Raw genomic sequence first — 26449 nt, 5'->3', positions numbered from 1 at the left:
GGTCGCGGTGGAGCGCGACGGCAGGGAGGCGCTCAGGTGGTGGCGGCGCGCGGGCCGGGAGGGCCCCGCGTGGGCCTGGCGGGCCGGCGGCAGTGGAAGCTCCGGGGTGCCATGTGGCGGCCTCCAATTGGTGCGGGCGCGACGCGATTTTCGTCCGGTGGGATCTGTATGTGTCCGACGGCGGAGAGGGGCTAGGCTAGGGTTTCATCTGCGCGAATTTTCGGGGAGGGGCACATATTTATAGCTAGGAGGAGGTAGGAGTGTCCAAATGGAGTGTAGTTTTCGCCCACGCGATCGTCATCCGATGGCGGAGGACATGGAAGGGGTTTGGATGGGTTTTTGGGCCGTTTTGGAGGGGTGTTAGGCTGCAACACACAAGAGGCCTTTCCGGTTACCCGGTTAACCGTTGGAGTATCAAACGGACTCCAAATGACACGAAAATTGGCAAATCTCGGTCCATTCCGAGAATGTTTAACACCCGCTCACGAAAGAGACAAAATGGGGACGCCGGAGGATGTAGGAGTGTCGGATTGCAAAACGGACAAGGGGGAAAATGCTCGGATGCATGAGACAAACACGTACGCAAATGAGATGCACATGATGACATGATATGAAATGCATGACATGCACAAAATGCAAAACGAAGACAAAAACCCAACCACAAAGGGAATCTCATAACTTAAAGCCGAAAATGGAAGAGTCGGAGTTACAAATATGGCAAGTTACATCCGGGGTGTTACAACACTCCACCACTACGAAAGGACCCCTTCCCGAGATCTAGGACTGAAAGAACTCCGGATATTCAGAACAGAGGTGGTCCTCGCATTCCCAGGTGGCTTCTCGGTTGGAATGGTGTGACCACTTCACTTTCAGGAATTTGATAGATTTGTTACGAGTCTTGCGCTCGGTTTCTTCAAGAATAGCAATGGGATGCTCATGATAAGACAGGTCTTCTTGGAGATCAATCTCTTCGAAGTTGATGGTGCGCTCGGGAGTCTTGAAACACTTGCGAAGCTGTGACACGTGAAACACGTCGTGCACGTTTGCGAAGTTGGACAGAAGCTCATGTTGATAGGCGAGATCGCCTCTTTTGCCAATGATCTTAAAAGGGACCATGTACCTAGGGGCAAGCTTCCCTTTGATACCGAAGCGACAAGTGCCTTTCATTGGAGAGACACGGAGGTAGACATGGTCTCCGATCTCGAAAGTCAAGTCATGATGCTTTCTATCATAGTAACTCTTCTGGCACGATTGCGCGGCTTTGAGATTTTCACGGATGACTTTACACATTTCTTCGGCTTATGTGATTAAGTCATTGCCAAGAAGTTGGCGTTCACCAGTCTCTGACCAATTAAGAGGAGTACGACATTTTCCGCCATAGAGAATCTCGAATGGGGCCTTGCCCGAACTCGCTTAGAAACTATTGTTATAGGAGAACTCGGCATATGGAAGACAATCTTCCCACTTCATACCAAAGGAAAAGACACAAGCCCTGAGCATAACTTCAAGAATTTGATTGACTCGCTCGACTTGTCCACTAGTTTGAGGATGGAAGGCTCTGCTGAAGCGAATGTTGGTGCCCATGGCCTTCTGAAAGGAGTCCAGAACTTAGATGTGAAGATGCTTCCATGATCTGAAGATACCAACTTTGGAATGCCATGCAATTAGATAATCTTGGAGGTGTATAGCTCTTCTAACTGAGCTGATGTGATAGATTCTTTGTTGGAAGAAAATGAGCCACTTTTGTAAGCTTGTCGATGACAACGAAGATAGCATCATTTCCACGTTTGGACTTGGGAAATCCAGTCAGGAAGTCCATCTCAATATGGTCAAACTTCCATTCTAGAATAGAAAGAGGTTGGAGGAGACCAGCTGGCCGTTGGTGTTCTGCTTTCACTCTTCTGCAGACATCACATTCATTCACGAATTGAGCAATTTCTCCCTTCATTCGAGTCCAGCAATACGACTGCTTGAGGTCATGGTACATCTTTGTACTTCCAGGATGAATGGATAGGAGGGAATTGTGCGCCTCATTCATAATGACTTTTTGTAGATCACCTTTAGGAACCACAATTCGATCCTCGAAGAATAGTGTATCTTTGTCTTCAATGCGATAGCACTTGTACTTGGGTTGGCTCTTAGCAATCCCATTTTTCACCTTCTTCACCATGGCATCAAGAAGTTGTGCCTCACGAATTTGATCTTCCAAAGTAGGAGAGACTTGGATATTGGCAAGAAAGCCTTGAGGAACAACTTGGAGATTCGGTTTGCAGAAAACTTCACAAAGGTCTGGTTGGAAGGGCTTGAGAATCAAACTGATGCCGTAAGCCTTCCTGCTCAAAGCATTTGCAATGACATTAGCCTTGCCTGGAGTATATTAATCGGATTGTACTCTTGAATCATTTTGACCCAACGAGTCTGTCTGAGGTTGAGGTTGGGTTGAGTGAATATGTACTTGAGGCTCTTATGATCAGTGAAGATGTCCACTTTCCTTCCCAACAAGAGATGTCTCCACGTTAATAATGCATGGACAACTGCCGCCAACTCGAGGTCATGAGTGGGGTAGTTCTTTTCGTTGGGCTTCAACTGGCGAGAGGTATAAGCCACAACTTTCTTCTCTTGCATTAACACAGCACCGAGACCTTGCAGGGAAGCATCACAAAAAACTTCAAAAGGTTTGGATTCATCAGGAGGAGTCAAAACAGGAGCTGTGACTAACTTCTCTTTGAGGGTGTTGCAAGCAATGTCACATTCCAGTGTCCAGACATACTTGACATGCTTCTGGAGGAGGTTGGAAAGAGGCTTCACGATCTTAGAGAAATTCTGAATGAATCATCGACAATAGCTTGCAAGCCCAAGAAAACTGCGGAACTGCTTGACATTCTGAGATGGTTCCCAATTCACAATTGCAGACACCTTCTCAGGATTAAGAGCGATGCCCTTGGCGGAGATGATATGGCCAAGGTAGAGAACCTCATCAAGCCAAAACTCACACTTTGAAAACTTCGTATAGAATTGATGCTCTCTGACTTTGTCGAGTACCAATCTCAAATGCTTGGGATGACCCTCCTTGTTCTTGGAAAAGACCAAGATGTCATTGAGATACACCAAGACGAAATCATTTGTGTAAGGGGTGAAGATAAAGTTCATCATGCGAGAGAATGTTGGAGGAGCATTGACAAGGCCGAAAGACATGACAATATATTCATAAGAACCATAGCTTGTTCTGAATGCTGTCTTGGGGATATCTTGTTCACGAATGCGAATCTGATGATAACCCATATGGAGGTCAAGCTTGGAGAAAACTTGGGCACCTTTAAGTTGCTCGAAAAGCTCATTGATGTTGGGAAGTGGGTACTTGTTCTTTATTGTTTTCTTGTTCAATGGGCGGTAGTCAACGCAGAGTCGTTCCGTTCCATCCTTCTTCTTGACAAAAAGAACACCACAACCCCATGGAGATGAACTCGATCTGATCAGACCCATGCGCTCTTGTTCATCGAGTTGTTTCCTCAACTCCTTCAACTCTTCTGGTCCAAGTATGTAAGGACGTTTGCAAACAGGTTCCGTGCTAGGCTCAAGATCGATAACGAATTCAACTGGCCAGTGAGGAGGCATTCCTAGAAGCTCTTCTGGAAATACGTCTTGATATTCCCAAAAGACTCGAATTTGAGAGATGGCATTCAACTCGCCCTTCTCATTGAGAGAAAACAGTCAAATGGTATCATATCGAGCGGCATAGATGATCACATCCTCAGAAGAGTGTGTCAATTGAATCTGCCTGGCAGCACAATCAAGCTGAGCCTTGTTCTTAGAAAGCCAGTCCATCCCGAGAATTAGATCAATATCGGAGTTACCAAGAACAATAGGAGAAGGCAGAAACTTATAGTCACCCATCTTGATAGAAACATTCGGAACCATAGAACTTGTGTTCATGAATTTACCCGGAGAGACAACTGATAATTGCCTAGGCAAATCTCAGAAAAGCAAGTCATGCTTAGATGCAAATGCTCTAGAAATGAAAATGCGATGCACCAGTATCAAAAAGGCCTTTTGTCGGAATATCTTTACTAGGAAGGTTACCCATGATCACTTCTGAAGAATCCTCTACCTGAGTTGCGTTCATCATGTTGACCTTTGCTAACTTGGAATTATGCTTGACCACTACATTGCTGGCAGATCTCACAGGAGGAGGAGGCGGAAGGCGCCTTTGGTTGAAGCATTTGTTTGCATAGTGCCCTTTCTGCTGACACTTGTTGCAAGTAAACTCTGAGAGCGGACGGTGATAAGGAGCACTTGACCTTGGAGTATGAGACTGAGCTTTGTTCTGATAGCCTGGGTTGGGTGGGTGGGAATATCCATTGCCACCTTTGCTCTTCTACTGATAAGGCTGACGAAATGGAGGAGGAGGAGGCAACCAGAACTTATGTTGCTTATCTGCCACTTGAGTTGAAGAAGAAGATTGAGCTGCATCCCTGACTCTCTTCTTAGAAGCATCAAACTTAAGCTCAGCAGCTTCTTGCTTTAGTGCCATGTTGTAGAACTCATCATACTTAGTCGGCTCAAAAAGCACGAGAGCTAATTGCAGATCTTCTCTGAGGCCACCTCTGAATTGATAAATCATGCTCTTTTCATCAGGGACGTCTTGTTTAGTGAAGCGAGCGAGCCTCTAAAACAGGATATTTTATTGATACACAGACATGCTGCCTTGCTTGAGATTGCAGAACTCCTCACACTTACTCTCAGCAACACTTTGTGGAATGTGATGAGATTTGAAGTCTCAGTGGAAATCATCCCAGGTAATCACACGACCTCCTCTGGAATCTCTGTATTGTTGATGCCACTCAGCAGCTTGGTCTTTGAGTTGGAACGAAGCAAACTTGACAAAGTCCTCAGGCCTGACATTGCTACATTCAAAATGTTTGCAGATATCCATGAGCCAGTCGTCGGCGTTTGTGGCCTCGACACAGTTGCTAAAGGACTTCGGCTGGTTTGCGAGGAATTGATTGAGGGTAGCAAACTGAGGCTGATTGTTGCCTTGGCCTTGATTTCCTTGGTTGCCCTTGGTTCCCTTGGTTGCGCTCTTGCAAGAGTTGAAACAACATTCGAGTGTTGGCGTTGGTGGCTTCCATGATAGCTTGCCATGCCTCTGGAGGTGGAGTTGGTGGTGGAGGGTTCGACTGTTCCCCATCATTGCGGTTCGGAGTCTGACGCGTTGGAGGATCCATCCTGAAGAGGTTGACATCCGTTAGCATCTTGAAAGATATACATTTAAGCTGAATCAATAGATCGAAATTGCAACATATAGCCTTAACATTCGAACAAGGATGAACAAATGAATTCCAAAGTAAATCATCACACTTCCATTAAGGTTGAGAAGCCACTTAGATAAAGGTAGATGAAAAAAAATCAACAAGATACAGATATGAACAAATAAGTGGTAAGGATTACCCAATCGCAAACCAAATATCTGCGGGAAGAAATACTAGAGCTACATGAATTCCCACCTATGAAACTCCCGAAACTTTATGGTTATGCAATTAGGTGTTGGGGATACAGGGGAAGCATAATATCTCACCCAAAACTAGCAAATCCTACATCCAGCTGTATCCATCCTTCAACACATAACCAAGAAACCTTTGGAAATCATTTACCACAACCTTCGAAAAGCATCCGTTATACGAGTTATGGCAATACTCCCGAATGCCAACCCCAGTACTGGGTGGCGTCGAGGTTATCTCACCAACAACTATATAAAAGAGATTTTTGATGTCGGCGAACTCAGGTATTCCAAAACTGCAACGATAAAATTGTGATGACAACACCTCGGTGCTCAACTCCCTGGGACACTGCCACAACCCCTAAATGTCAGGAGGCACCAAGAACAATGTTCTCGTAACAAAACCATCAGAACGATTCCAAGATACCCACGTGATCCTAATTTTTTGTTGTGAAATTTGAGGAGAGAAGAGTCAAAACTCTATGGCATGAGGCCTCACCAGAGCGACGAAGGGACTGAGGAGTAAAAATAATCCTACTCTCTGATATATATTATCCTAAGACTCAAAACATTTTCTTCTAGACTCAACATCGTCAGCGATTCGATCAAGCAGGGGGCTCCTAAGTCGGGGAAGGCTCTGATTACCAACTTGTAACACCCACGATGCGGCTATATCTCCCACGTGTCGGGGCACGACTTAGAGGCATAACCACATGGTAGGCATGTCGCAAGAGGGGTAATCTTTACACATCCCATGTACTGAATAAGAAAGGGATAAATAGTTGGCTTACAATCGCCACTTCACACAATACATAAATATATCATACATCATCTAGAATACAATCAAGGTCCGACTACGGAACCAAAATAAAGAAAGACAACCCCAAATGCTAGATTCCCGATCGCCCGAACTAGGCTCCTCTACTGATCATCCGGAGAAGAAATGTAGTAACGGCGTGAATCCTCGTCGAACTACCACTTGAGTTCGGTAGCGTCCCCTGCACTAGCATCATCAGCACCTGCATCTATTTGGAAGTATCTGTGAGTCACAGGGACTCATCAATCTCACACCCTCGCGATCAAAACTATTTAAGCTTAAGGGTAGGAAAGGGGTAGTGAGGTCGAGCTGCAGCAAAGCACTAAACATATATGGTGGCTAACTTACACAAAAGAGAGCGAGAAGAGAAGCAATGCACGGTTGAGAAGCTAACAATGATCAAGAAGTGATCCCGAAGCTACTTACGTTCAAGCATAACACGAGACCGTGTTCTCTTCCCGGACTCCACCGAAAATAGACCATCACGGCTACACACGCGGTTGATTCATTTTAAATAAGTTAAGTGTCAAGTTCTCTACAACCGGATATTAACAAATTCCCATCAGCCCATAACTGCAGGCATGACTTTCGAAATTTCAAAACCCTACAGGGCTGTCCCAACTTAGCCCATCACAAGCTCTCAAGATTAACAAAGGATATTCCTTCTCCCAGGAAGACCCGATCAGACTTAGAGTCCCGGTTACAAGACATTTCGACAATGGTAAAACAAGACCAGCAAAGCCTCCCGATGTGCCGACAAATCCCGATAGGAGTTGCACGTATCTCATTCTCGGGGCACATCGGATGGGCCAGACGTCAGGTTGGCATACACCCTGGTTGCCCAGGGGGCGCCGGACATCGCCCAGTTTGGACCAACACTCAATGGAGCACTGGCCCAGGGGTTTAAAATAAAGATGACCCTTGAGTCCACGGAACCCAAGGGAAAAAGGCTTAGGTGGCAAATAGTAAAACCAAGGTTGGGCCTTGCTGCAGGAGTTTTATTCAAGGCGAACTGTCAAGGGGTTCCCATAACACCCAACCGCGTTAGGAACGCAACATCAAGGAATATAACACCGGTATGACGGGAACTAGGGCGGCAAGAGTGGAAAAAAAGACCAGGCATAAGGCCGAGCCTTCCACCCTTCACCAAGTATATAGATGCATTAAAGTAAGTAAGAGATAATAATGATATCCCAACAATATCCATGTTCCAACAAGGAACAAACTTCATCTTCACCTGCAACTAGCAACCCTATAAGAGGGGCTGAGCAAAGCGGTAACATAGCCAAACAATGGTTTGCTAGGAAAGGTGGGTTAGAGGCTTCACATGGAAATATGGGAGGCATGATATAGCAAGTGGTAGGTATCGCGACATAGAAATAGAGCGAACAACTAGCAAGCAAAGATAGAAGTGATTTCGAGGGTATGGTCATGTTGCCTGCAAAGTTCTCAGAGTTGATGAAAGCTTGATCCTCGTTAGCATACTCAACAGGTTCCTTGATCACGTACTCGTCTCTTGGATCTACCCAAGGCAAGAACACAAGCAAAGAACCAACAATCAATCACGGTGCAATGCACAAACAACATGATGCAAAACATGGCATGATATGCGAGATGTGATATGCAATGCATATGCGTGCTCCGGAAGGAAAAGATTGATCAAGGCATCTACTTGGAAAACCAAGTGTGCAGCTGGAAAGATGAGATGATTTCGGTCGAAATCGATATAAAGATCACCGGAATCGGATGCACGGTTTGCAAATCGCAAGCAAAACAAGAATGGCACAATTCTGCGATTAACAGCACGATGCCATATAGAATGCAACAAGAAACTAAGCAACTGCACTCCAACATAACAACAAAGCACATCGAAGTGATCTACTCGAGATGCTTGACAAAATATGAACACTGAGCTATGGCTAAATCACAATAGAATAGGTTCAAACAAGCATGGAAAAAGTGCAAAAGATATCAGCTTCAGAGACTTAGTGAAAATACTAACATGCCAGAAAATGACATCAGGAAGCCATGTTTAGAGCAAGCAAACAACATGCTACAGGAACATATCAGAGCAAACAAAGGCACATCATGAATCTACTAAATGCATAGAACAAAAGTCCCTTACTGATCATGAGCCAAAAAGGCACAGTATAGATGATGGCACCCATGTAAACATAGCAAGTTTTATTAACAGTTTCAGACTTAGCAGAAAAACAGAGCATGTTATAAACAAAATTATGATAGCAACTTTGCGGGCTCAAACCACTCACCACAAAGCATTGCATGACAACATAAGCATACCAATAGCAAGATGGCATGTTCATGAAGCTAACCATGGCAAGATCAAGTTCATAGAATGCATGGATCACTATCAACAACCCCGGCAAAATTGATTAATATGTAAACAATCTGCCAGGAACATTTTATAGCAAAAGTGGAGCAAAATTAAGACATGCTAGGGTACTCCATAAATGCAAACAGGGGCATGGCTGGATAGAGCATAACCATATGTCCAAAACACCATTACTGAAGATACTCAAAACAAGCACAGATCTCACTATAGCATCATGTTTACATGGCATAAAAATAGAAGTAGAGCAAGGACTTAGCAAAATCCTAAGTCCCTGAAATCAGCAAGGACTTAGCATGCATGCTTGTGCTAGTCACCACAATGATCACAAAAATACATGGCAATCACCTCTGTAAAGATGGCATTGCATAGATCAAAACAAATGTAGAGCTCATGCCCATATGCAGCACACAACAAATGTGACAAAAATGACAAATCCTCATACTCTGATAAGTAACAGCACCTAACAATTTATAGCACTCTTGCATCAGTTATAAGGACATCAAGATGGACTTAAACAAGCATGACACAATGGAATGAAATGAAGAGCATCTCACAATGAACATTTTGATATATCATGCGCATGAAACGGAGCTACGGTCATGGAGCTATGATGCGTTGAACAGAGCATGAAAAAGTTGCAGAAAAGGACACTGAAATCTCAGACCTCCAGATCTAGGGTTTGAACCCGAGCACGCGAACCAAGGCAGATCCGGAGCTCGTCGGAGTTGGAGGGAGTCGTCGGAGTCGGGGAAGAAGGGGGGGCGGTGGATCTGGCCGGCGCCGGCGCTGGCGATGGGCGGCGGGCGCGGCTCCGGCGGGGGCGGCGCTGGGCAGCAAGGGGCGGCGGTGGAGGCGCAAGGAGGCGGCGCGGCGAGGTCGGCGGGGCGCGCCGGCGGGGTCGGTAGGCAGCGGCGCTGCGAGGTCGGCGGGGCGCACCGCCAAGGTCGCGGTGGAGCGCGGCGGCAGGGAGGCGCTCAGGTGGTGGCGGCGCGTGGGCCTGGCTTTCCGGCGGTGGTGGAAGCTCCAGGGTGCCACATGGCAGCCTCCAATTGGTGTTGGCGCAGCGGCGATTTTCGTCCGGTGGGATCTGGACGTGTCCAGCGGCAGAGAGGGGCTAGGCTAGGGTTTCATCTGCGCGAATTTTTGGGGAGGGGCACATATTTATAGCTAGGAGGAGGTAGGAGTGTCCATATAGAGTGTAGTTTTTTCCCACGCGACCGTGATCCGATGGCGGAGGACATGGAAGGGGTTTGGATGTGTTTTTGGGCCGTTTTGGAGGGGTGTTGGGCTGCAACACACAAGAGGCCTTTCCGGTTACCCGGTTAACCGTTGGAGTATCAAACAGACTCCAAATGACACGAAATTTGGCAAACCTCGGTCCATTCCGAGAATGTTTAACACCCGCTCACGAAAAAGAGACAAAAGGGGGACGCCGGAGGACATAGGAGTGTCGGATTGCAAAACGGACAATGGAGAAAATGCTCGGATCCTTGAGACGAACAAGTATGCAAATGAGATGCACATGATGACATGATATGAAATGCATGACATGAACAAAATGCAAAACGAAGAGAAAAACCCAACCACGAAGGGAACCTCATAACTTAAAGCTGAAAATGGTAGAGTCGGAGTTACAAATATGGCAAGTTACATCCGGGGTGTTACACAAATGTGCTTGGCGCACACATACCGTGCCCAGCCCCCGCTCGTTGGGCGCTCGCAGGGTGGGGGTAGCAGGCTTGAGTTCCATAGTAAAACACGCAACTAGAAAGCAAGAAACCGGCAAAAATCAAGAGAAAATACCCGAATTTTTGATAAACACAAGGAACTTGGAATCTCAGTCCAAAAAGGCGGCGAATTGAGTTACAGAAAAAAGGAGTGAAAGCAAACGGCCGTGTCCGGCACCTAGCTAGTCTTCCTGTCTTCTCACCAGCGCGGAGCTAAGTGCTTTCACTGTGCGTGAGCATAGTCATTGCGGGATAGTGTAGATGGCCAGCGCAGAGCATGGTTCTTCCACTTGGACGTGGGTGGGAGCCCCCGTGAGGCCCGAAGGCAGCACTCAGGAGACTCCGGGGCGTGTACAACCCCACTATTTATTACGTGAGAGTGTCACGAGCGGAGACCTCCATAGGCGTGGGCCTTGCTTCATGTCGCCTGACGAGGGCCTCACCCTGTGCCTTCCCCGACCACCATTGGGGCGTCCGGCAACCAGGACAAGACCAAGGGGAAAGGGGGACGCTGGCGGCGCCCTCGGTGACCACAGGCCCTCCGCCGGGGGAAGGGCTCACCGTCGCCTTCCCCGGCAAAGGACGTACCTCCATGAAGCGCCTTAGTCCATGCGGCACGGGGGAGGCCCTGGCTCTGGGCTCCTTCAGCCCCAAGTGCGCTTCTCCCACCTAGAGTGGAGCCATTGCCCTAGGGTCTCTGGCCGCTGTTGTGGCCTAGTTCACTTGTGGTCCATGGTTAGCGTAAGCATGCTCCTGAGATATCGGCTGTACCCAGCGGCTGTAGTCATTGAACAGATCGGCCAAGCTTCCGGGTGGCTCGTGGAAAACCTCAGCCTCCTGCATCCCCGCTACCTAGCCTGGCTCGTGGAACGGGCTGGGGCCTTCCCCCACCAGGTACGTCAGGTCCATCATGGGGGCACATAGGCATCTGAAGTTTTTGCACCATGGTCGTCGCCTAGGTGCCCTGCATCATGGGCCATCAGGCCCCACGCCAGGCCCTGATAACCATGAGGCAGCGTCCCGGCACGGCCCCAATAGGGGCCGCCCGAGCTTGCCTCACCTGGGGGCGACACAGTCATGGTAGGACGGGCGGTGTCGCGGACCCCGTATATGACATCGTTTCGTCGGGGCGCTCCTAGGGGTGCGCGGGCATGGCGGGGTCCGCGCGCGCCCTCGCCATATCCTTCGGCATGGGCAGGGTATAGAAGGGCGCTGTGACCCTGCAGGCGGCTGATACGTCTCCGTCGTATCTGTAATTTTTGATTGTTCCATGCCAATATTATTCAACTTTCATATACTTTTTGGCAACTTTTTATATTATTTTTGGGACTAACATATTGATCCAATGCCCAGTGCCAGTTCCTGTCTGTTAAATGTTTTTGGTTTCACAGATTATCCATATCAAACGGAGTCCAAACGGGATAAGAATGGACGGAACTTATTTTTGGAAAATATGGAAAATACGGAAGGAAAATCAACTCGAACCAGTGCCCGAGGTGGTCACGAGGCAGGGGGCGCCCCCTCTTAGGGCACGCCCCGTACCCTCATGAGCCCACCATAAGGCGGTTGACGCTCTTCTTTTGACGCAAGAAAGCTAATATTCGGAAAAAAATCAGGGCGAAGGATTTAGGCCAATCGGAGTTACGGATCTCCATATATATACAAAACGGTGAAACAGAGCCAGGACAGAACACAGAACCAGAGAGAAACAGAGAGATATATCCAATCTCGGAGGGGCTCTCGCCCTCCATGCCATGGAGGCCAAGGACCGTAGGGGAACCCCTTCTCCCATCTAGGGAGGAGGTCAAGGAAGAAGAGGAAGAAGGGGACCCCTCTCCCCCTCTCCTCCAGTGGCGCCGGAACGCCGCCGTGGCCATCATCATCATCACCGCGATCTTCACCAACACCTCCGCCATCTTCACCAACATCTCCATCACCTTCCCCCCTCTATCTACAGCGGTCCATTCTCCCGCAACCCGCTGCACCCTCTACTTGAACATGGTGCTTTATGCTTCATATTGTTATCCAATGATGTGTTGCCATCCTATGATGTCTGAGTAGATTTTCGTTGTCCTATCGGTGGTTGATGAATTGCTATGATTGATTTAATTTGCTTGTGGTTATGTTGCTGTCCTTTGGTGGCCATCATATGAGCGCACGCGTGGATCGCACCATAGGGTTAGTTGTATGTTGATAGGACTATGTATTGGAGGGCAAGAGTGACAGAAGCTTCAACCTAGCATAGAAATTGATGCATGCGGGATTGAAGGGGGACCAATATATCTTAATTCTATGGTTGGGTTTTACCTTAATGAACATTAGTAGTTGCGGATGCTTGCTAATAGTTCCAATCATAAGTACATAGAATTCCATGTCAGGGATGACATGCTAGCAGTGGCCTCTCCCACATAATACTTGCTATCAGTCTAGTAAAGTAGTCAATTGCTTAAGGGACAATTTTGCAACTCCTACCACCACTTTTCCACACTCTCTATATTTACTTTAGTTGCTTCTTTACCTTAACAGCCCCTAGTTTCATTTTCGTGCTCTTTACTTTCTTGCAAGCCTTTTCGGAAACACCTACAAAATACTTCTAGTTTCATACTTGTTCTAGGTAAAGCGAACGTCAAGCGTGCGTAGAGTTGTATCGGTGGCCGATAGAACTTGAGGGAATATTTGTTCAACCTTTAGCTCCTCGTTGGGTTCGACACTCTTACTTATCGAAAAATGTTGCGATCCCCTATACTTGTGGGTTATCAAGACCTTTTTATGGCGCCGTTGCCGGGGAGCAATAGCGTGGGGTGAATATTCTCGTGTGCGCTTGTTTGCTTTATCACTAAGTAATTTTTATTTGCTGTTCTTAGTTGTTCTTTATCTTTGGTTGTGGATATGGAACACGAAATACCAAAAAAATTAGGTGTACTTGGTACTCATGGAGATGGGGAACCTCCTAAAACTCTCGATGCTAGTTATGTGAAAGATATTATGTACTACTTTAATAATACTGAGAAAACCCCATTTAATTATGTAATGGGAGTAACGTTGGATCAATGTGAATAATTTAGGGATTATCACTTGACACAAAAAGGGAAACTATTATGGGATCAAATTTATATATTGAAGTGGCATGCTAGACAACTATGCTCAGAATATGATTATACTTGTTGCTCTAGGATGAATTCTACACGCCTCCCCTTTTCATGCAAATTTAATGATAATGAAACCTTGGCTTCTTATGCTAGAGGTATATATGATTATTATGATTTTGAACAAATAGAAGAATTTGTTGCTTTTATGGGTGCTTATGAAATTGAATATATGTTTAAAGAGTTTGATGATATTGATGATGCCTGTTATAGATCTGAAAATTTAGCTATCCTCAAATATTGCTATGAGAATTATGAATACAATTATGAAATTAATGCACTTATTAAGAAAGTCTCCACTGTCTAAGAAGAGACTAATATTTTGCAGGAGTCTATGGAAGAAGAAGTTGATGACACTGTGAGCTCATTGGATGAAAAAGATGAGGAGGAGAGCGAAGAACAAAAGGAGGAAGAGTGGATTGATCACCCGTGCCCACCTTCTAATGAGAGTAACTCTTCAACTCATACATTGTTTAATTCCCCTTCGTGCTAACCGAAGGATGATTCCTATGATGATTGTTATGATCCCTATGATTCTTTTGAAATATCCCTTTTTGATGATGCTTGCTATGCTTGTGGCCAAGATGCCAATATGAATTATGCTTGTGGAGATGAACTTGCTATAGTTCCTTATGTTAAACATGAAATTGTTTCTATCGCACCCACGCATGATAGTCCTGTTATCTTTTTGAATTCTCCTGACTACACTATATCGGAGAAGTTTGCACTTATTAAGGATTATATTGATGGGTTGCCTTTTACCGTTGCACATGATGATTTCGATAAATATAATATGCATGTGCTTGCTGCTCCTACTTGCAATTATTATGAGAGAGGAACTATATCTCCACCTCTCTATGTTTCCAACATGATAAAATTGCAAGAAACTTTTTATACTATGCATTGGCCTTTACTAGGTGGGCACGAATTGTTCTTTTATGACATGCCGATGCATAGGAAGAGAGTTAGACTTTGTCATTGCTTGATATATGTTGCTTTGTGCTCACTACTAAATTACAAACCATTGTTAATTAAAATTGGTTTTGATATACCTTGGGATCCGGGTGGATTCACTACTTGAGCACTATATGCCTAGCTTAATGGCTTTAAAGAAAGTGCTGCCAGGGAGACAACCCGGAAGTTTTAGAGAGTCATTTATTTCTGTTGAGTGCTTTCATATATTTTAGAAACAATAAAAATAAAGAGGGGAACCCAAAACTTTTCAAAAAGGAAAGTGAAAGTGAGAAAGACAAGCACTGTTGAAGTGGGAGAGCTACTTGAACTTTGTTCATGCTCACGGCAACTTTGTGAATCTTGATTAGAGAAACTTTTCAATATAAATAATTATCCCCTTGTACAATTCCATTGTATTATAAAAATAATGTGCAAAGGTTTGCCTTTAGGATGTTTACATTTGCTTGATGGTTTGTACGGTGCAGGACAGAAACTTTTGCTGTAGTGCGCGATTTTACATTTTTAGCTGGAACGTCAAATTGTTCTGATTCTTCTTGCTCTGTCTTTCTATACAAATTTTTTATCTTCTCTAATTTTTTCAGAATTTTCAAGTATCAGAAGTATGGTGAATGTTCAGATTGCTACAGACTGTTCTGCTTTAGACAGATTCTGTTTTTGATGCATAGTTTGCTTGTTTTGATGAAACTATCAATTTATATCAGTGGATTAAGCCATGAAAAAATTTATATTACAGTAGACACAATGCAAAAACAAAATATGAATTGGTTTGCAACAGTACTTAGAGTAGTGATTTACTTTATTATACTAACGGATCTTACCGAGTTTTCTGTTGATGTTTTGTGTGGATGAAGTGTTCGATGATCGAGAAGGTATCGATATGAGAAGAAGGAAGAGAGGCAAGAGCTCAAGCTTGGGGATTCCCGAGGCACCCGAAGTAAATATTCAAGGAGACTCAAGCGTCTAAGCTTGGGGATGCTGGGGAGGCATCCCCTCTTTCTTCAACAAATACCGGTATGTTTTCAGATTCGTTTCGTTCATGCGATATGTGCAATCTTGGAGCGTCTTTTGCATTTAGTTCTCATTTTTATTTTTTGCACCATGATGGTATGAGATAGTCCTTGGTTGATTTATAGAATGCTCTTTGCACTTCACTTATATTCTTTGAGTATGGCTTTATAGAATGCTTCATGTGCTTCACTTATATCATTTGAAGTTTGGATTGCCTGTTTCTCTTCACTTAGACAACCGCCATTTGTAGAATGCTCTTTTGGTTCACTTATATTTGTTAGAGCGTGGGCATATATTTTGTATAAAGAATTAAACTCTCTTTCTTCACTTATACCTATTTAGAGAAATGATAGGAATTGGTCATTCACATGGTTAGTCATAAAATCCTGCATAAAACTTGTAGATCACTGAATATGATATGTTTGATTCCTTGCAATAGTTATGCGATATAAAGATGGTGATATTAGAGTCATGCTAGTGAGTAGTTGTGGATTGTAGAAATACTTGTGTTGATGTTTGTGATTCCCGTAGCATGCACGTATGGTGAACCGTTATGTAATGAAGTCGGAGCATGATTTATTTATTGATTGTCTTCCTTATGAGTGGCGGTCGGGGACGAGCGATGGTCTTTTCGTACCAATCTATCCCCCTAGGAGCATGCGCATAGTACTTTGTTTTGATGACTAATAGATTTTTGCAATAAGTATGTGAGTTCTTTATGACTAATGTTGAGTCCATGGATTATACGCACTCTCACCCTTCCACCATTGCTAGCCTCTCTAGTACCCCGCAACTTTCGCCGGTACCATAAACCCACCATACACCTTCCTCAAAACAGCCACCATACCTACCTATCATGGCATTTCCATAGCCATTCCGAGATATATTGCCATGCAACTTCCATCATCATCATATACATGACTTGAGCATTCATCGTATATTGCTTTGCATGATCGTAAGATAGCTAGCATGATGTTTTCATGGCTTGTCCGTTTTTTGATGTCATTGCTACGCTAGGTCATTGAACATCCCGGTATACCGCCGGAGCCATTCATATAGAGTCATATGTTTGTTCTAGATATCGAGTTGTAATGTTGAGTTGTAAGTAAATAAAAGTGTGATGATTATCATTATTAGAGCATTGCCCAGTGAGGAAAGGATAATGGAGACTATGATTCCCCCATAATTCGGGATGAGACTCCGGACTTTACAAAAAAATAAAAGAGGCCAAAGAAGCCCAAATAAAAAAAGTCCAAAGAAGCCCACCAAAAAAATAGAAAATAAAAAATGAGAGAAAAAGAGAGAAGGGGCAATGTTACTATCCTTTTACCACACTTGTGCTTCAGAGTAGCACCATGTTCTTCATAGAGAGAGTACCTATGCTTTCACTTTCATATACTAGTGGGAATTTTCATTATAGAACTTGGCTTGTATATTCCGATGATGGGCTTCCTCAAACGCCCGAGGTCTTCATGAGCAAGCAAGTTGGATGCACACCCACTTAGTTTCTAGTTTGAGCTTTCATACACTTATAGCTCTTAGTGCATCCGTTGCATGGCAATCCCTACTCACTCACATTGATATCTATTGATGGGCATCTCCATAGCCCGTTGATACACCTAGTTGATGTGAGACTATCTTCTCCTTTTTGTCTTCTTCACCATCATATTCTATTCCACCTAAAGTGCTATGTCCATGGCTCACGCTCATGTATTGCGTGAAAGTTGAAAAGGTTTGAGAACGTCAAAAGTATGAAACAATTGCTTGGCTTGTCATCGGGGTTGTGCATGATGTAAATATTTTGTGTGGTGAAGATGGAGCATAGCCAGACTATATGATTTTGTAGGGATGAGCTTTCTTTGGCTATGTTATTTCAATAAGACATAATTGCTTGGTTGGTATGCTTGAAATATTATTGTCTTTATGTAAAAAGATAGATTATTGCTTTGAATCACTTCTGTCTTAATATTCATGCCATGATTAGACATATGATCAAGATTATGCTAGGTAGCATTGCACATTAAAAATTATATTTTTTATGATTTACCTACTCGAGGACGAGCAGGAATTAAGCTTGGGGATGCTGATACGTCTCCGTCATATCTATAATTTTTGATTGTTCCATGCCAATATTATTCAACTTTCATATACTTTTTGGCAACTTTTTATATTATTTTTGGGACTAACATATTGATCCAGTGCCCAGTGCCAGTTCCTGTCTGTTGCATGTTTTTGGTTTTGCAGAATATCCATATCAAACGGAGTCCAAACGGGATAAAAACGGACGGAGCTTATTTTTGGAAAATATGGAAAATTCGGAAGGAAAATCAACGCGAACCAGTGCCGAAGGTGGTCACGAGGCAGGGGGCGCGCCCCCTACCCTCGTGAGCCTACCGTAAGGCGGTTGGCGCTCTTCTTTTGCCACAATAAAGCTAATGTTCGGAAAAAAATTCAGGGCGAAGGTTTCAGGCCAATCGGAGTTACGGATCTCCATATATATACGAAACGGTGCAACATAGCCAAAACAGAACGCAGAACTAGAGAGAAACAGAGAGATAGATCCAATATCGGAGGGGCTCTCGCCACTCCCATGCCATGGAGGCCAAGGACCAGAGGGGAAACCCTTCTCCCATCTAGGGAGGAGGTCAAGGGAGAAGAGGAAGAAGTGGGCCCCTCTCCCCCTCTCCTCCGATGGCGCCGGAACGCCGCCGTGGCCATCATCATCATCACCGCGATCTTCACCAACACCTCCGCCATCTTCACCAACATCTCCATCACCTTCCCCACTCTATCTACAGCAGTCCACTCTCCCGCAACCCGCTGTACCCTCTACCTGAACATGGTGCTTTATGCTTCATATTATTATCCAATGATGTGTTGCCACCCTATGATGTCTGAGTATATTTTTGTTGTCCTATCAGTGGTTGATGAATTGCTATGATTGATTTAATTTGCTTGTGGTTATGTTGCTGTCCTTTGGTGCCCATCATATGAGCGCGCGCGTGGATCACACCATAGGGTTAGTAGTATGTTGATAGGACTATGTATTGGAGGGTAAGAGTGACAGAAGCTTCAACCTAACATAGAAATTGATGCATACGGGATTGAAGGGGGACGAATATATCTTAATGCTATGGTTGGGTTTTACCTTAATGAACATTAGTAATTGCGGATGCTTGCTAATAGTTCCAATCATAAGTGCATAGAATTCCATGTCAGGGATGACATGCTAGTAGTGGCCTCTCCCACATAATACTTGCTATCGGTCTAGTAAAGTAGTTAATTGCTTAAGGGGAAATTTCGCAACTCCTACCACCACTTTTCCACACTCGCTATATTTACTTTAGTTGCTTATTTACCTTAACATCCCCTAGATTTATTTTCGTGCTCTTTACTTTCTTGCAAGCCTTTACGAAAACACCTACAAAGTACTTCTAGTTTCGTACTTGTTCTAGGTAAAGCGAACGTCAAGCGTGCATAGGGTTGTATCAGTGGTCGATAGAACTTGAGGGAATATTTGTTCTACCTTTAGCTCCTCGTTGGGTTCGACACTCTTACTTATCGAAAACTATTGCGATCCCCTATACTTGTGGGTTATCAAGAGCGGCATCAAGCAGCTCGGCGACCCTCTCCAACAGGGCGTCGCGGCCGCCCTCTGCCAACCTGCAACACAGCAGCTCTCGCACCATGATGAGCGCGGCTCGCATGTTCACCTTCTTTCCAGTGTGTGTGTGTGGCGTCGTTGCTATGACGTAGCTCAAAGATCGTGTGGTGGCGCGTGCACGTCGCGAGGCAGGGCTGGATGGTGCCGGCCTACGCCGCCTGTGTCCAACGGTGTTGGGCGGCATGCGGGCCACTAGGAGTGCGGAGTGGTGATCTTCTTAGGCGGACGGCACGGCCTGGGCAGGCCAAGCAGCCCAGTGCTTGATATGAGCCCTCGGATTGCCAGCCATGGGGATGACGGGAGGACGGCGAATCGGCTGCAAGAGGAGAGGCTCCGACGCACCACTACCTGGTGCGCCAAATGTCAGATTTCGGGTTCCACAGACCCTTGAGAGGTTTGAACTCTGTGGTGTGTGCGAAGAACTCGTCCTGCCCAGTCTGCATGCTTGCTAATCTCATGGCCTAGCTCGACAAACCGAATGGACAAGAGAAACAATAGTTTACCCAGGTTCAGGCCACCTTGCGGTGTAAAACCCTACTCCTGCTTTATGGTGGATTGGCCTCGAGGGGCTGAGGATGAACTAGTATAGTGGAGAACAACCTCACGAGAGAGGTGTTCTTGTGCTCGATGAGCTGGTGCGTGTGAGGATGATCTGAATGATCCGTCCCCCTCTATGGTGGTGGCTAGGTACTATTTATAGTGGCCTTGGTCCTCTTCCCAAATAAAGGCGGGAAGGGATCCCACAACGACCAAATTTGAAGGGAGACAACTGGTACATGCTATCTTGACAAAAATAGTCTTTGCCTGGAAAAGCCTCTGGTGGTGACGCCGCAGTGGGCTCAGTGATGACCTCCGTCCTGCCATCCTGGCGGTCTTGGTCATGTTGCACCAGAATGGAAACTTTTGCATGATTCCTCGGGACTCTGCACCCGCGCTTGCGTCCTTAGCACCAAAGAGGAAACTGGTACGCTGCGCTCGCTAGAGCCCGCCTGGCCTTGGTCATCATGGCTCACGTCATCTGAACCTCGTGAGGTGCGTCATCATAGATATCTCTGCTCCTCGTGGGCCAGTCTGGGAAGGCCACCCCGCGTGGAGGTCTTGGTGTCGTCTGCCTCGCGAGGCTTGGCCCCTCGTGAGGGTCTTGAGTTGTTGATGTTGAAGCTGGGTTGTACCAGGCCGTCGATGGAGCCACGCCGTGGGCTGCAGGCAGGAAAGTCTGGGTACCCCCGTTCCTAGAATGCTGACAAGGACCAGAAGGCCCCACGTCGCGTTGCACAAAGAGAAGACTAGCATGGGGCACTACGACAGAGATCACACATGCATTTTTACCCAGGTTTGGGCCGTGGTGGATTGATGATGGAAAGGTGGTGGTGGAGCATAGTACACTTGCCCAGCAGGGGTTGCCTCAGGGCGGCAATGGCTACACGTGTATGGGGGTGTGAGTTATCCAACCTTCTAACCCTTTCTACGGTTGCCATGGGCCTCCTTTTATAGATCAAGTGGTTACCACAATGGGAAAGTAGTCATTATGCACTGATAAGATAGCAAACAGTGTTATCATACCTAACTCTGCAGACTGACAAGGTGCATTAAATGCACCGCTCAATGTCACTTTGTTGGTTGCCTGGCAAGCCTTGCTGCGCTGTCTTGCCAGCTCCATGCCTGCTCGCTTGACAGGTCATAGGACGGGTGTCATCTATAGGTATTTCCAATAGGGAGAGGCTGCCAGGTGGCGAATGGCTGCCACTTAGTCACTTTGCGGCTTGACACCGCACTGATTGACGACGTGGGTCATGGCGGAGTAGTTTGTGAGGTGGTTTTGCTTCCGTGTGCCCCGGTAGGCCCTGCCGGGACGTCTTGGGCGTCTTCTTCCGAGGGTGGCCTCTCCCCTTGCCGATCTCGCCTACCCGGCAAAGGAGGCCCTTCTTCTAATAGTGTCTTGCTTCTCTGGCTTGATCTTGGTCCCTCTGATCTGCATGTTGGTCCTCCGAAGCTCTTGGTTCCTCGTACCTCGGCAAGGCCTTGGCTTGTCCGTGCACGAGTTAGGGGAAAATACATACCCCTGTCTGTTTTCCCTGACATAAGCACCCGGGCCTAAGCCACACGTGTCGCGTGGCACGTTGGGTTAGGCCCCAAAAAGTGCACAGAGACATGGCTGGAGAGGGCTGCACATGCCGGTTTGCCATGGCGACTAGTCAACCCAACGTCCACTTTGCGCAATCACTGCGCCTCATGGTGTCATGGGACTATTGCAGTTAAGGTAAAACGGTAACTTTCTGAAGCGTCATGCCCCTGTTCTGCACTCCTCCCTTAAGAGCAGGGGAAAGCGGAGTGGCACGGTTTATCTGTCTCTTGCCTCGTTCTCCCATCTTCTTCTTCCGCATGCCAAATGATAGTTCCCCCTCTCGTCCTTCTGTTCACCCCCGCCCTTCCCACTGAATACCTTCCCCTTCTGTATCACTGCCACGGGAATGGGGAAGAAACCCGCAGAGAAGGGAAAGCAGACGGCCACTGCGAAGGAAGCCGCCACCGAGGGAAGCAAGAGGGCGACAGAGCTAAAGAAGAAGTGGAGAGAAGACATCGTCTTCATCCTGTCGACCTTGACCGGTCCGATCCTCCAGGCGAGGTATGGGTATCTGTGGGGGAGGCCCATCCCGAAAGGGCATGGGGCGCCCAAAGTCTTTGTGGCGGGGAAGGAAGGTCCGCCGAACTCATATTGATTCTTTTGTGCTCACTTCATCTGTGGCCTCTGTTCCCCTTTTCCGAATTCTTTGAGGTGATCGTGAACATCTATGGATTCCACCTTCTCGACTTCACGACAAATGCCATGGCAACCATGGCTATTTTCGCGCATTTGTGCAAGAATTTTGTCGGAGTCAAGCCCAATGTGGATCTCTTCCAACATTATTCCATTCCGCGGGTGGAGAACAAGGGCCACCGCTCCAAAAACATTAGATGGATGCCGCTGGTGGCGAGGAAGCTTTGGTGTTACATCCCAGGGAACTAGCGCGAGAGGTGGGATGAATGGAGAGGAGATTGGTGATGGATTCAAGAAGAGGAAGCCCCCGAGTTTTGTGAAGCACGGAAGGAATGTGTTGAGCGCGGCAAAGAATGGAGTGCCAAAGGCCTCACTAAAGATAGGTGGTGTGTGACAATCAAAAGGATTACTCGTTTAAAAGCTGCCGGGCTAACCATCGAGCATGTGGGGGCAGATTTCCTTCTCCGCCGCATCTTGCCGCTGCAGGAGCGTGACAGACCCACCTGGCTGTATGGGGACGCTGCTGATAGGATGAGGTTGCTCCCAGGGTTGGCCAACAACTTGTCAGTGTATGGCCATGGCTGGCTGTGCGACCAACTGTCCGGTCGCTTTGAATTATTCAAGCTCCTGGCAACCATCATCCCCCTAAACATTAATTCTTCCCGGGACCAGATACTGAAGTTGATACCGGACTGTAGTGCCGAAGGGGTAGCGAGCACCTGGCAGCTACTGACTTTGGTTGAAGAGCACCCTGGTGGAGAAGGCCACCAGGGTCGAGACTCGAATGTAAAAACGCACCTCCTCTATGGAGGTGGCATACATTTTGAGGAGGATCAAGGAGCACAAGGCCGCTCGTCTCACGGACATAGGGAAGCGCGCAAAGGCCCGTAAGGGCAAAGGGAAGGCTGAGGGCGAAAGTTCTTCCCACGGTGGTAGCGAGGCACATGCCATGGAAGGGGCTGCTGGGGAAGAACTTCCCGGGGATAACCTTGCCGATCTAGAGCACATAGCCACGGTAGCAACAGAGCTTTAGGAGGAGGAAGTTGGTGGGGTGGAGGAGCTCAATGAGGATTGGCTTGCGGCTTGGCCCCAAGCTCCCGAGACGATCCTGGACCAGCGCACCCACAAGCGAGCTGCCACCCGAGGGGCGGCTGTCGGTGTCAAAACCGGCGGATCTCGTGTAGGGGGTCCCGAACTATGCGTCTAGGATCGATGGTAACAGGAGACGGGGGGGGGGCACAATGTTTTACCCAAGTTCGGGCCGTCTCTATGGAGGTAATACCCTACGTCCTGCTTGATTGATCTTGATGAATATGAGTATTACAAGAGTTGATCTACCATGAGATTGTAATGGCTAAACCCTAAGATTCTAACCTGGCTATGATTATGGTAATGATTCGGCCTATCTACGGACCTAGCCCTCTTGTTTATATAGACACGGGAGGGATCTAGGGTTACACAAGGTCGGTTACAGAGAAAGGAATCTTCGTAGTTGGTCGCAAGATTGCCTTTCACGCCAAGGAGAGTCCTATCCGGACACAGCCGGAGTCTTCGGTCTTTGTATCCTTATAGCCCATCAGTCCGGCCCATATCCAATAGATCGGACACCCTAGGACCCCTTAGTCCAGGACTCCCTCAGTAGCCCCTAAACCAGGCTTGAATGACGATGTGTCCGGCGCGCAGATTGTGTTCGGCATTGCAAGGCGGGTTCTACTTTCCGAATACTCCAGGATAGTCCTCAGATGAAACGAAGGTGTCCACATCTGCAACACAAGTACCACACACAACCACAAGGAATATAGTATTTCATGAGTCCCATCTGCTGACAACTTTTTGTAAGATGAAATCACATCTATTCGGTCACTATATCGAACCATTTTTGTCTGCCGTTCCGCGCTTCGAGATGCGGTTTCCATTGGCACCTCTTGTCAAAGAAGAGATCATGTCCCCTTATTGCGGGATTTTCATCAATGCGGGCTTGGGTAACCTAACCGTGCCGTTTACACAGCCCTTGGGAATAGGCGAGTTTTAGGGCGAGTGGGGAGGCATTCGATATTCACTACCTTTATAAGGGGATAAGGATCCCCCCTTCTCCCCCACGCCTTCTCTCTTCCTCAGCCCTTCCACTCTTGAGCTCCAGCGCCCAAGTTCTCATCTTCTTCCAACTCAAGCTAGCACTCAACCATGTTCGGATCCGGAGGTCAAGGCAAGTGTATGGTCTCCTCTGTCAAGGAGAAGGACATCACTGAGCTTCGGGCGGCCGGGTACTTGGCGAAGGAAATCGCCCACCGTCTTCCAGCCCAACGTCAAGTCGTCCCCACACCAAAGCCCAATGAGAGGGTGGTATTCTTCCTTCATTTCCACTGCGGGCTAGGGTTTCCACTCCACCCTTACGTCCGCGGGCTGATGTACTATTACGGGATAGACTTCCATGATCTATCCTCGAACTCTTTCCTCAACATTTAAGCGTTTATCGTCGTCTGTGAGGCCTTCCTCTGCATCCAACCCCACTTCGGGCTGTGGCTCAAGGTCTTCAATGTGAAGCCGAAGGTGGTGGATGGCCAGCATATGGAGTGCGGAGGCGCCATGGTGAGTAAGCTGACCAATGTCTCCTGGCCGAAAGGCACTTTCGTGGAGACTGACAAGGAATGGCAGAAATAGTGGTTCTACATCACATAACCCCGCGGAACCAACTAGGCTGCAGCTGCCGAATTCCAGTCCAGTGCTCCAATGCGGCTCACCTCCTAGGTTAAGAGGAGTGCGAACTGGTGTTCGCCAGATGAGCTGATAGCGCTGCAGACGCATGTTCAAAGCATGGTAGACAAGGATGTCAAACTTGTCGATATAATCCAGGTGATGCTAGTTCACCGGATTCTCCCCTGCCAAAGCCGAAGCCTCCCTCTTTGGGACTTCAATCCGAAGAAGCACCATACCCTGAAGAGGCTCTTCGAAACCATTCACGAAGATGCCTAGAAGTTGCTCTTCAAGGGCAATGAGACACCGCCGGCCACAGATTCGGACCGCGGGCATGACATTAACCACCTCACCAATGAGGTATGTTAATTTTAATGCATCCCCTACTTGCTTGTTTCAAGGATGATATCTAAGCTTTTATTATCATTGATTCTTCAGTTCTGGATGGAGAGGGCAAAGCGGATCCAGTTTCCGGCTCCGCTGCCTGAAGAACCGGTCATCCCGCATTTAGCGAAGATGCTGGTGCTGGTGCCCTATACGGTACCGGCGAAGAAGGCCATGGGGAAGGCAAGGGGGTCCGGAGTGGTCCCCGCCGCAATGGAGCTTTGGACGCGACGTCCGAAGACAAGACCCGCTCCTCCGCCGCCGAAGACGGCGACAATGAGGAGGAGGAAAGCGATTCTCCCCCTAATGGGGGGAGGAAGAAGAGGGCAGCCTCCACAATTCTGGAGGCGGAGGCGCCCAAGAAGGGGAAAGGCACTCTCGAGGGCAGCTCCGCATGGGACGTCGACATCAGTCTAGAGCGGTGCCCCCGAAACAAGCTCCTGGCCGCATCGTGAGTGCTAAGAACCCGTACACGTCCATTTATCCGGCTTTTTAGCCTTATGGTATTTTATAAGATTTAATCATGTTATTGCAGTCCGGCCCACGACAGCTTCCAGCGATCCTCATCAAGGGGCTCGTTGGACTCAAAGGAAATGGCCGGCGAGACACCGCCGGCCGCTTGCTCTCCCAAGGCCAAGGGAGAGTACGAGGCACTCTCCCAAAGGACCTTCCCAGGCCAGGGAGAGGTTCAGGAGCCCGTCATGGCGGCGCCAGAGGGCGACTCCTCGGCCGTCGGACACATGGGGGGACAGACCCCATGGAGACTAAAGATGGGGACCGTGCTCAATTTGGCCACCATATGAGCATGGATTCGGAGACCCATACAACCCCGGAGTCCGACAAGCAGCTTCCTTCAAGAGGAGGAGGCATGCCCGCCCTGCCGGCAACCTCTGTCCAACCAGAGGCGCCGGACAATCTATTGGAAATGCTACGGGGCGCTTCCATTGTGGAAGAACACCGTATCCTTATGGGTACGGTGATTGAGAAGGTTCAGCCCGTTAAAAGCGGACTGACCAAAGCCTGGAGCAACCTACAGACAGGTTTTGAGGTAAGTGGCATTTAACCGAGAAAATCCCACATAGACAATAGCCCCTGAGACACTGTCCGGTGTTCAGAAAGAAAAGACGGACAGAGGATCAATTATATTTCGCAGGAAACTAACCAAACTGTGTCTGATGTGAATAAGAAGGCATCACTGCTGGCCGCGACTTCTCACGCTGCCAAAGTCTCTGGACTAAAGAAGAGACTGGAGTGGACCGAGGAGGAACTTGGCCAAGCGAGGAAGCAGCTGGAAGACCAGCAAGGTATGCAATGGCTCGCTATATATTCGGAAAGAGTAAATGATGCATACTGACCGTAGTGTCATTATCTGTGTAGGGGCAACGACCAAAGTCGAGGCCCTGAAAAAGGCCCTAGCCAAAGCCAA

The sequence above is a fragment of the Triticum dicoccoides genome, chromosome 4A (assembly GCF_002162155.2).
Source record: "Triticum dicoccoides isolate Atlit2015 ecotype Zavitan chromosome 4A, WEW_v2.0, whole genome shotgun sequence".
Lineage (NCBI taxonomy): Eukaryota > Viridiplantae > Streptophyta > Magnoliopsida > Poales > Poaceae > Triticum > Triticum dicoccoides.
This window is presented reverse-complemented; position numbering follows the sequence as displayed.